This window comes from Rhipicephalus sanguineus, chromosome 4, assembly GCF_013339695.2.
Source record: "Rhipicephalus sanguineus isolate Rsan-2018 chromosome 4, BIME_Rsan_1.4, whole genome shotgun sequence".
Lineage (NCBI taxonomy): Eukaryota > Metazoa > Arthropoda > Arachnida > Ixodida > Ixodidae > Rhipicephalus > Rhipicephalus sanguineus.
Window position 1 is genome coordinate 38,506,226 of NC_051179.1, and position 11,229 is coordinate 38,517,454.

An 11,229-nucleotide genomic window follows, 5' to 3' on the forward strand; every position below is an offset into this window, starting at 1 on the left:
ACGCAACGAAGTTTAATGTCACCTTCCGCGCGTTTTTTTTTTTTTTTTGTGATACATCGACATATCATGTAAACGTTCCCTGCTGGTGTTGTAAATGACAAATTCAATATCCAGCGGGATATGCTCACGGCGCACAAATACACGTATACCTTCGCCTGAAATGGCTTCACTCGTTCTCTTGGAAAGTCACGTGCGCTCGATGGAATATATTCTTCGAAAGTGTCGGCACGTGGCGGAAACGAAGCGGCTGAACGCGAGCGACAAATCACCGTAATATTTGGCTAGAAAGAAAAAGTGACTCATAAGACAAAAAAAAAATGTTCATGGGGAACTGACGCAGGTTGTCTATGTATGTGCGAGAACACGTGCACTCTGACAAATTATACGCACGCAAAATGTTTCCGTCTGGCATTTTTATTCAGCGCGCGTCTCATCTAGCTTTCATGCGCACTGAGTGGGCACCTGCGCACTGAATGCTGAAAGCAAAACATACGAAAGATTGCAATCTCATTAAAACTGGAGGGTGACTCAATCATTCGGAGAAATGGAGAAGGATAGTAACCGTGCCCCAGCCCCGGCACGGTGGTCTAGTGGTTATGGCGCTCGACTGCTGACCCGAAGGTCGCGGGATCGAATCCCGGCCGCGGCGGCTGCATTTTCGATGGAGGCGAAAATGTTTGAGGCCCGTGTACTTGGATTTAGGTGCACGTTAAAGAACCCCAGGTGGTCGAAATTTCCGGAGCCCTCCACTACGGCGTCTCTCATAATTATATCGTGGTTTTGGGACGTTAAACCCCAGATATTATTATATTAACCGTGCCCCTATTTTCATTTGTAAGATAATCTGGCCTGTCTTTGTTCCGGCATTTCAGAGGGCAAATTTGCCTTAGGGTGAGATGTCGCAGCCCTCCGTGTAGCTATATCGACTGCATGACTGGATTCAGCCTGTTGCTTGCGCTGAAGCGCACGTACAGACAGCCCAGCCGGCGCGCCATCCATGGCGAGACGTGAGCGACCAAACGCCGGCGAAGCGGCCCTTAAGCCTGCGTCTGGTCACGTGGTACCACAGCGGCGAAGCTCTGAGCGTGCGCAGCTGGGACGCCTCTCCGCGGCGGATCACGTGGCTTGACGTCACGACTTCGACACTTGTGTGTCCGGCGGCTCGCGCTCATTGGCGGTTATGCAGATTCCCAATTATTGTTGCATAACTATCCGCCGGGGACGCGCACGTGCGGATAATGTACTCTTGCTTCTTCGCCGAAACACGACGTCGTCTACATTGTTTAAAATATTCATGACCACAAAAGCACCGCATGTTATTTATCCCTGATACGCGACAGAGCGGAAGGCAGTGGTTTCGAGCGCGTGCGAACAAAGTCAGCCTTGACAGAATTTAATCTTCCTTCAAGGCTGAACTTCCGCTACACAACGCTCCCTTGTAGGCTGCTTTTTCAAAATAAGTCATACCGTCGTACCGTAAGCAATAAGCCGTGCTTTTTTGTAGAGAGTATTCACTGCTTCGATATCGGAAGCGAAAGGGCGTTATCTTGCAATGCGCACTTCCGCTTTTTTTTTTCCTGAGACTCGTCGCAGTTGTTCAATTACGTTTTTCTTTTTTCAGGAATGCGCGAAGGTTTCTAATTCTATCAGCAGAATTTTCAGGATTTGTTTCTGTTACCTCAACTTGTGTTTCAAGAGTAATTATATTAACGGAATTCATTCGAAATCACTTATAATCGCGAGCAATTTTCCACACTAGTTGCACTTTATGCGCATTACAGTAGGCTGTATTTTAAATAAGCATGAATGTAGAGGCCAATTATACTTGCGAAATTTATTGTGCCAACTTTACATTGCTTTTTATACCACTTCTATGCATATCGACGACATTTTGTGAAGCTGTTCATATGCAACGCTGTTTTCTTTCATTCCGAAGCAGTTGTGAAGTACGTTAATCATTTATCTGGGTTGCCGTTCTTTTTTTTTCATGTTTATCAACAATTTGAGGATAGCAGCAAACGCTTTCATACTGTCGCAATTTATAAAGAACAAAAGGGCCATCTCAGCTATCTGCGAGGACGTCACTCCTTCCCCTGCAAAAAAAAAAAAAATAATAAAGAGAGAGAGAGAGACAGAGAATGCGCCGTTGACAGCTGCGTGAATGAAATCTGAAGAAAATGTGAAACGGAGTTGTGTGTTTATCCTGTGATTCGGCTAAGAGTGAAACTTAAAAAAAAATACAGGTCAGCATAAGGAAAATGCAGGTATCTTCATCAGAGCGCAACATGTGGTTCGTTATCCTGCGAAGGAAAGCAAAAAATGGGGGGATAAAAAAAAGATAACTAAAAAGTACGGAAGCATCAGTTGCATGCTTAACGTGGATAGTACAAGGGTTGCCTGTGTTCCATAAAGTATTCCACGGATTAAATAGGCTTGGATTTTCCAGTCTCTCAAGCATATGGAGCACTATTGCTGGTAGTGTGGGACTCATTCTAACTGGTTCCGGTCTAAACAACAAACTATGTGGAAAGGGGCAGCCGTCACCAAGCAATGGTGACAACAACTCCTTCATTTATTTTCTATTTCCATAAAAAAAAGCTCGTAAAAGAGCCGCTAGACAGGTAGTTGACAAGCTTACTATGCAATCACGGATTAACGCTATTCTTCCCTGAAGGAGACAGTGTGATTCACTTGTCATGATAATGACAGTGAGGCTAAGTGTAACATTGTTCTGAAGTGCCGCGTGAAAGGCATCATCTGAATGATCTAAATCAGCACTTTCTTTGCCTAAACCCAACCGATGCTCGTCGACGGAGCGTGCCGGTCCGAACTAGCTATGCTTGAGCGCACAACTGCTTTCGTTTCTATTTTAGGGCGGAAGCCTTAGATGTTTCATCAAACACGAAATCTGACCTTCGGCTTCAGCATCGGCGACAGGCAATGATGTCATCGCATGACGTCATCATGACGTCACAGATCACAAAAATTTGTACCAGCATGACGCTACATAACGTGACGTGTAATGATGACGTCATCACATCACATCATCTCTCGGTCAATTGTGCGCCGGTCACGCTGGCAGTGCAAAATCAGGTGAGGCGCAGAAAGCTTCCAATGCCTCCGATCCTGGAGGCAGTACAAAACCATGTTAGGTGTAGAAAGCTTTCGGAAGGACTCAGGGGAGGACCGATACATCGACTGAGAAGAAGAAGAAGCGGAAGTCGAGTCGTCTTAGACAAATGCATAAAGAACCCTGGGAGTTTTATGATTGTGTCGTTGGCAGAAAACGGCACATTCTCTGAGAAATAAGAGCTAGAAAAAAAGACAAATATGAATATGGGTGGTAGCGTGTGGCTACGACTGGTAAAAACGTTGAAGAAAGAGGCAATAAGCATTAAAATGCATAGACCTAATTGTATAGGCAAAACTGTCGTTTGAATGAACGTAAAGCGCCAACGTGTGAAAAGCGGCCCTCCCTCACGCGTTTTTATGCCCGTATAAGAACTTCTTATAATGTAATTTCTGAATTTCTTTTTTACGTACAACACCATCTAGCCCCTTGTCCATGTTGTTCGTCTTCATCGATCAAAAACAGCGCCAATTTCTCATGGACACGGAAAGGGAAAACGAGGCACAGAAGCTGAGACACAGGCATCTTGACGAGGTATTTCGACATTTTGTGTCGTTCGCGAAATGACGAAATGCGGTTTGCCGGCTCGCGTCTGTATGTTGACACCGTATGTAGCCGAAAAAATATAGACAAAAAATGAAGACGGCGCAGCTGGTGTAGTGCGCTCACGCGGCGGCGCTTGCCCTGGTGTTGTGTGGTGGCGCTGGTGTAGTATGACGTAGAACACTGCGAGAAACCGTAGAAGGTGAGACGCCGAGACGGCGCAGCTTGTTTATGCTGCAGAAGAACGCTACAAAAAAAAATATGCAGCCAGCTCTATTTTGTGAAATCCGTCGAAACATCGAAACTGATGCTCCCTTTCGTCAGGCCTTTCTATTCTTTTTTTAGGGGCGAAGCTCCTTAAGGCGGCACCCGTTCGTCCCTCGTAGTAGTGCGTAACCAGTCGTAACGCTAGTACCAGATCCTGACCTCCAAGGTGGTGTCGGTGGGATATTTTTCCTGTGCGTTGTTGAACAATAAAAAATTCACAGCGTGCGCGTTAACTAAAAACCGAATTCTTCTGTCTCTCATTCCCCATTAGCAGCCATTGGCATGTTCCAGTAGGAAACGTTAGTAGAAGTAGAAGTGTAAGTGTTAGCTAAAAGCCGACTTCTTCTGTGTCTCATTCCCATTAGCAGCCATTGTTTACCTCCAAGGTAGTGCCTGGTGAGATTTCTCCTGTGCGTGATTAAACAATAAAAAATTTTGTTCAAAACGCCGTTGATTGACGAAATAAACCAACGAAAGACGCCAGATGTTTTCTAAAAGCAAAACGAAAGAACGCCAGATGTTTCTAAAGCAAAACGAAAAGACGCCAGCTGCTTAACGAAAGACGCCAGATGTTTTCTAAAGCAATGGTTTTCTAAACAATGAAAATTCACAGCGTACATGTAAAATTAAAGTGAGCTGCAAGTCGTCATAACTCATCGAACCTTTAGTATAAACGCGCCCGATCTCACGTCGGTGATGATGTACTGGGCAGAATTCACGGAAGATTCACGGTTTGCCGATGAACCTCCGCAGCTTCGCCCACTCATCATCATTCACTCCGTGGATATGCTGTGATTTTTTTTTTCATTTATTTCTATGTTCTGCAAGCTTTTTCTAAGTATATCTGTGCTGTTTCATTGCTCTTTATTTGACACTCTATATTAAGCTTTGGGACTAGTAGTGATTTTATTGCATCTTATGATCTTCTTGATCGGTGTACTACATTGTTTGATCTTCCTCGGGAGTGCGAGTAGTCTTGGCGATCCTGGGAGAGCGAACACCACAATGAAGCGGCACCCGATTTTCTATTTTGTATTTCCTCCAAGGGCCTACTCTCAGGAGACAGCGGAGAACGCTACGGTAGCGTTCCAGTGCGGCCGTGGCCCATTCCACCCACCACTCGCCCGAAACGCGTGTGTCTATCAAGGCTGCGCTGGAACGCATGCAGCGTTGCAAGCGCTGCTGCTGCACATGACATACCCGCCTCCAGTGGCGTAGCCATGGGGGTGGGCACACCGGGCCCGTGCCCCCCCTCCCCAAAATTTTCTTCTCCCATGTGTTACAGAGCACGAAATGACACTCGACTACACTTACCTGTCCGGACCCCACGTCAGATCAAGGGGGTGCCCCCCCCCCCCACCCGAAAAAAATTACACATCATCTCCCCCTACGGGCAACCATGGTGGGATGCGAAAGCATCGCGGGGGTTGCGCATCGAGTTTCCGTTTCTCTTATGTGACATATAAGACGGGGGTTGTCGAGGCGTTTGAATTACCGCTTGCCGACGCTGACGTTTACGTTCGGCTTCGCGAGCGTCCATAGCACCGTTGCGAAGGAGAGTGCAACCAAGGAGTTTAAAACCTCCTTGAGCGCAACGCTTGCCGGCGTTGCCGTTTACGTTCAGCTTCGCGAGCGTCCGTAGCGCCGTTGCGAAGGAGAGTGCAACGGGAGCGAGCGCGCGCCGCATTAAGCCCGAACCATATAGAGCGTTTTTGCCGGCGTTTCCTGGCGTTGCGTCCCTCGGCGTCGTCGCATCAACGCCGTCAGAGAGGGCGGCAAACCATATGAAGAGCGTTAGCTCAGCGTCACACAGTGTGACCAGAGGGAATGAACCTGACACCTCGTAAAGCAGTGTACAGTTTCCGTCAATGGACCAACAAGATATATTCCTGATTATAGCTTTTATGTCTCATTAGCAGCCCTGTGGTGCCGAAAACGAGTCACAGTGACACAACGCCACCGAAAAGTCTATTTTTTTTTATTTGACTTGTAGCGCCAGCTATTGGCATTAAGAAGAAGTATAAACTTGTAATATATGGCCTCTGAGCTTGAAGCTGCCGTACATCTTTGAGGCCACGTATTCGGCCAATACACTCATTCCTGCTAAGCCTACCGATGAACTTGAGTACGGCACTCGGAAAGACTTCAAAGATATCACGATCGCTTTGCTGTCGAAGCTTCTAGGGAACAAGCTAAGTCAAATACAAGCATCAGTTGAGAACATAAGGGCCACACAGTGCACGGCGACGACTTATTACATCCGAGGCGGGCGGCAGCCATTTTGGCAGCAGCGACGACGCCGTTACGTAGCGGAAGTCGCTGCCAGCCGCACGCTGATTGGTTCTGCGTCCATCGAACTGCTTCCGGCGTCGACGCTGCCGCCTGTGATGTCTGGACCGTCCAGAGGTGGACGTTTCGGCCACCGTCACCGGTAGCGTCGACGTCGAGGGACGCCGGCGTACGAAACGCCGGGAAAACGCCGGCAAAAACGCTCTATATGGTTCGGCCTTTATATACGAACGCACAGCTATGGCCGAGAGAGAGAAACGGGAGAGGAGGAACGAAGCGGAGGCAGCGCTCACGCCACCTCCTCCACCCCATAGAGTTTCCTGCAATACTTACTAGAGGGAACTCTGGCGCTAGTGTCTATGGGAGCTGCAACGCATGGCGCTTCCGCCAGCATGGGAATGATGGGTAGTAAACAGATTTGTCTAAACTTCGTTCTTTCGGCTCCGTTTGGCTACGCGTCGCCTGCATTCGCTTTGTAGCAAGACGAAGTTCAGCAAAGGTCAACAGTTCCACTTCACCACTTTATCCTTTTTAGGCTCACCAATTTAAATCTGGTCACGAAGTTCACAACGATCCATTCTTTCATCAGAAGAAAACGAAAACACAGCAATAAACAAATCCACAAGTGCGTTCGAAGCCCGCAAGTACGAAGACTAGGCAAATCCGTGTACTACCCATCATTCCCATGAACGATCGCAGCGCCAGAGCCCCCTCTAGTTAATTTTAGGAAACTCTATGCTCCACCCCACCTACTCGCGCTCACGCGAGGAAAGTGGGGAGAGTTGGCGCATGCGCAGTATGGGTGCAGACGCCGCAGAACAGACACTGTCCCAAGCATAAGATGCTTTCGCGTCTAAAAAATTTCTGCCTATGCCACTGCCTGCCTCCAGCGCTAAGCGTTACTACGGCGCTGGAGAATAGTCAACTAAGAACAGCTTCGCTGTTAAAAAATGGAGAGGCGTCGAAAGCAGCACAAATACACATAAAGAAAACGGGACCGTGCAAAAGAGGAGAATGCGTCGAAAGACCACGAGTCCAAGGAAGGATGTCACCGTCTGCAGTCGCTCACGGTGGGGAAATGAGCGGACATGCATCTATACACCAGAGCACGCCTGTCTCGCACCCAGGCTGCTGGCGAGCCGAGTGGATACTCTCGCACCCATACGCCGGGCTGACTGGCATGCCAAGGCGCGCGCGGGCTGCACCAAGTAAACAGGGCAAGCTGCAGTTCTGAGGCTTTAAAGTGCAAAAATGTACCCGTTCACGCCGCTTCAGCGTATAAGAGCTCGTCAAGGCATTACTTCGTCGTCTTTGGATGTTAAAACAAGCAGCGCAACAGGAGGATAATAGCGTTGTCTGCGACGATTACGACGCGCCACGGAAATAGTGCTGGTGCGGTGTTTTCAGCTTCGCCGCGAGTGGATAACTGTGATTCAAGCAAAAAAACTAGGAGCCGAGTGAAAATGCGCGAGTAAGTACACTAACTGCGTGTATTCTGCACCTATTTCATTTTGCGAACCTAATTTGCGTGACACGCAGCTGGGTTGAATGCAGGCGCGAGCTTTGTGTGGGGGTGCACTTCATACCTTTGAGCGTTTCCTTTGACGAAAATCTAGTGCAAGGTAGTGCTTTCAAGCACAAGCAATCAGCATGTTTTGCCAATTTCAACGTAGTGTTAAGCTTTAGTTGTTTTGATGGCATCCACGCCTTCAAGGTTACAAGTTTTCGCCTTTAAAAGGTAGTAAATGGTACGGTGTTCGTCAACAGCTGGCCAGAATTTCGTGCTTTCATTTCACTGTTTGATGTCCCCAAATTTATTTGGACACGAAGCATCCAGCTGCACATAATACATATATTGGCAAGTAAGTAAACAGTACTCACGCCAGTGTCCTTTACGTCGCAGGCGTAGCTAACCGGCTTAACTAAGAGTAGCACAGTTTCGCTTGTAAATCACCATCAGTACAAGAATAAAATCGCGCAGGTAGCTTCCAAAAGAGATCGCTGAACGATACTGCAGGTTATACTCTCTGATAGCAAGCTTTCGTGAGCAAGACGCATTATTGTAAGAGCGCTCGTGAAACAAAAATTACGTTCCGCGAAACTACCCGTAAAGCGTACTCTATTACGCGATGCATGCTGAAATGATGAGCTTTCACAAAACTTGGTGCACAACTTGTAATGTGGGGCAATAAAACATCGTTTCACTCTTTCGCGAGCTGCATTACAATTACGATTCACGCGTACTACAGCGAGAACGCTTTTTTTTTACAAATGTAACAGCGTACGTACCTGACGAGTTTGCTTCCGCAGCCCACTCAGCACGTACTGTATACATTGTGGACTTGCATGAGCAAGATGTTCTTGATGTTCCAATAAAATCAGCGAAAATGTCCAGGCTAGAAAAGACGCGAAACACGCTCTCCGACAGGGCTGAGTTTCGGGAGTTTCACGTTTGCTCTGTGTAGCGTCTGCTGGCGTGGCAGCCCGCGCGTGTTGTTTCGTCGCGTGTGCGATAGATGGCACGACGCGCGATGCAAATATGGCGATGCGCATGGAATTCGCTGTGTTCTGGTCTATACTCCGTTTCATACATCAGGTACAACTCTGTGGAAGCTACATGCGAGAAGTTCGGTGAGCAAAATGTAGAAGTCCGCGCGTCTCACGCTTGAATTTTGTCGTGTAAACGTGGCCTCCGCGATCGGCTCCGGCTGCACGTTACCGAAACTAATCTCGGAGGCCACGATACGAAAACAAAGAAACGGTAAGCGATCCAGAACAACCTATTGACTACGGTATAAATGACGGAGTTTGTTTATTTCTAAGGCACAAAGCATCTTCATTTATTACTCAGTGTAAAAACGAAAAAGAAAACCACATTATGGGTGATGAAGTTATTGAACTGTTTCTTGGTGCGAACGCATTTGCTGCGAGAAGTCTCGCTAGCTTACATGGCTTTGCACCTGATCTATGAAGCGGAATATGAAGCACAAACGCGAATACATGTTCGCTGGTAATCCGTCTCCGCGTGAATCTTGCGGCCCCAATAAATATCTTGCGTCCGGTTTATCTATTAAAGCTCCTTGAAGAGAATGCACACGCATGCGATGTAATCGCTCTCTATACGTTCTTTGACCGAGCTGGTGCACCACACCATATGCCCCACAAAAGGAGCCGCATTCTTTATTAAATGACCGTTGCAATCGACGACGTGTGTTTTTCCAGAGTGGACATCCAGATAATGGTTCGCGATTTACTGGCATAAATGTGCAGCGAGGAGAGTCAGGAACATGTGAATCTATAAAGGTTGTTGTTTCCTCTGACCTCTTTTGCGGATTAGCTGAGCTGACTCGAATTGCAGTGCGCTGCGTGCTGCACTTATTGTGACTGCATCTTATGTGAACTATAATGTTTGATGACTGGACTGCATTTTATGTTGTTTTTCGTGTCTTTACGTGGACGGACTTGCATGAACTCTTGCTAGAAGCTTCTTTATGCATTTTTTTTTCATTGTTGTGATTTTCACGAATTTGTTATCTGTGAAAAGGAGTAACCGGCGCTGTATAAAAGCGCTAACTTACCTTAAAAAACGGTAATTTAGAAAAGCCGTCTTATTCGTTCACCCTTTGTTTGGTCGTGGCTTTAACCTTCGTTACACCTTGAGCGAATGGGAATAACTGAGATAATGACACGCTGAGGTTATGGCGCCATATGGCCCGTTATTGTAGTGATGTGATTGCCGCAGTGCGGTACGTATGTGAACCGTTGGGCCGAGCTGCAATCAGTTACAGGTGCGATGCACGTTGAGTAGTGAAAGCGAAGGGGGGGGGGGGGACGCACGGTCGAAATAAAGAATAGCTCCAGAGCGCTTCTTTCCGCAAAACATAGTCAAGGGAAACTTATGTGCGGTACTTTGTGCATTCTTGTCTTGGATCCCTAGGTGAGCGCGTTTTTCTCGCGAGCGCGAGACGAACTAGAAGTGATTTTCGTCGAAGGCACCGTTCGGCTTACCACAAGTACATTACGTTTCCTTCCACCTGCAACTCCAACCTCCATCCGGCCTTCATCGACGCGAAGCTTCGCTTCTCTATCGCCTTTGGTTGGGAGTTGCTCTTACGAAGGCATATACAACGTTAATCGGAAGGACTGACAGCGCGGCATGCGATGTTTGCCGCACCGAAGAAGACATCGAACACTTGCTGTGCCACTGCCCTAGTTTTGCCTCGGAGAGACAAGTACTGTCCAACGCACTGCGGCGACTGGAGGATCGGCCAATTTCCGTACAGGTGCTACTAAAGCACCGTCCACGTCTCTCGACGGCCCACAAAGCAGTGAAAGCACTCTTGTGTTTTTTGAGAACGACGGGCTTATGCGAACGCCTCTGACTTGTGGTGCAATCCCGCACGCTCTAGTGAATGCACTGCATATCTTTTCTCTCTCTCTTTCTCTCTCTTTTTTCTCTTCCCTCCTCTCTATTTCTCGTCTTTCTATTCCCCTTCCCCGATCCCCCAGTGTAGGGTAGCCAACCGGAAGTGTTTCTGGTTAACCTCCCTGCCTTCTCCTTTTTCTGTTTCCTGTTTCCTTCCTTCCTTCCACCAATCTTGCATCTCACCTTAAGTGTTGTCGGTACTTGGACATGACACCGATAAACCGATAGCCGCAACAAGTCGATTGGTTGCCAAAAAAAAAAGAAAAAAACCTTGCCACCGGAATGACCCGCCACCAGTTACGATGCTAAAACCCCTCCAAAGAGTGTGAGTGCTCTTTTAGCTATATTCGCTATATGTTCTTAAAGGGGCCCTGCAACCCTTTTCCAAGTAGCCATGGAATGGTCTCACTAAAGAAGCTTTTGCCTCGCGAATCGACCGCCGCAAAAAAAAATTAGAATCATTCGAGTAGGAGCGGAGTTAAAAAGATTTGTCGCACGCGGTCATTGCTTTCTCTCTTCTCTCGTCCCGACGAAAGCACTGGAAGCCAAGCAGGGAGAGATGGCCGGGGGAAGG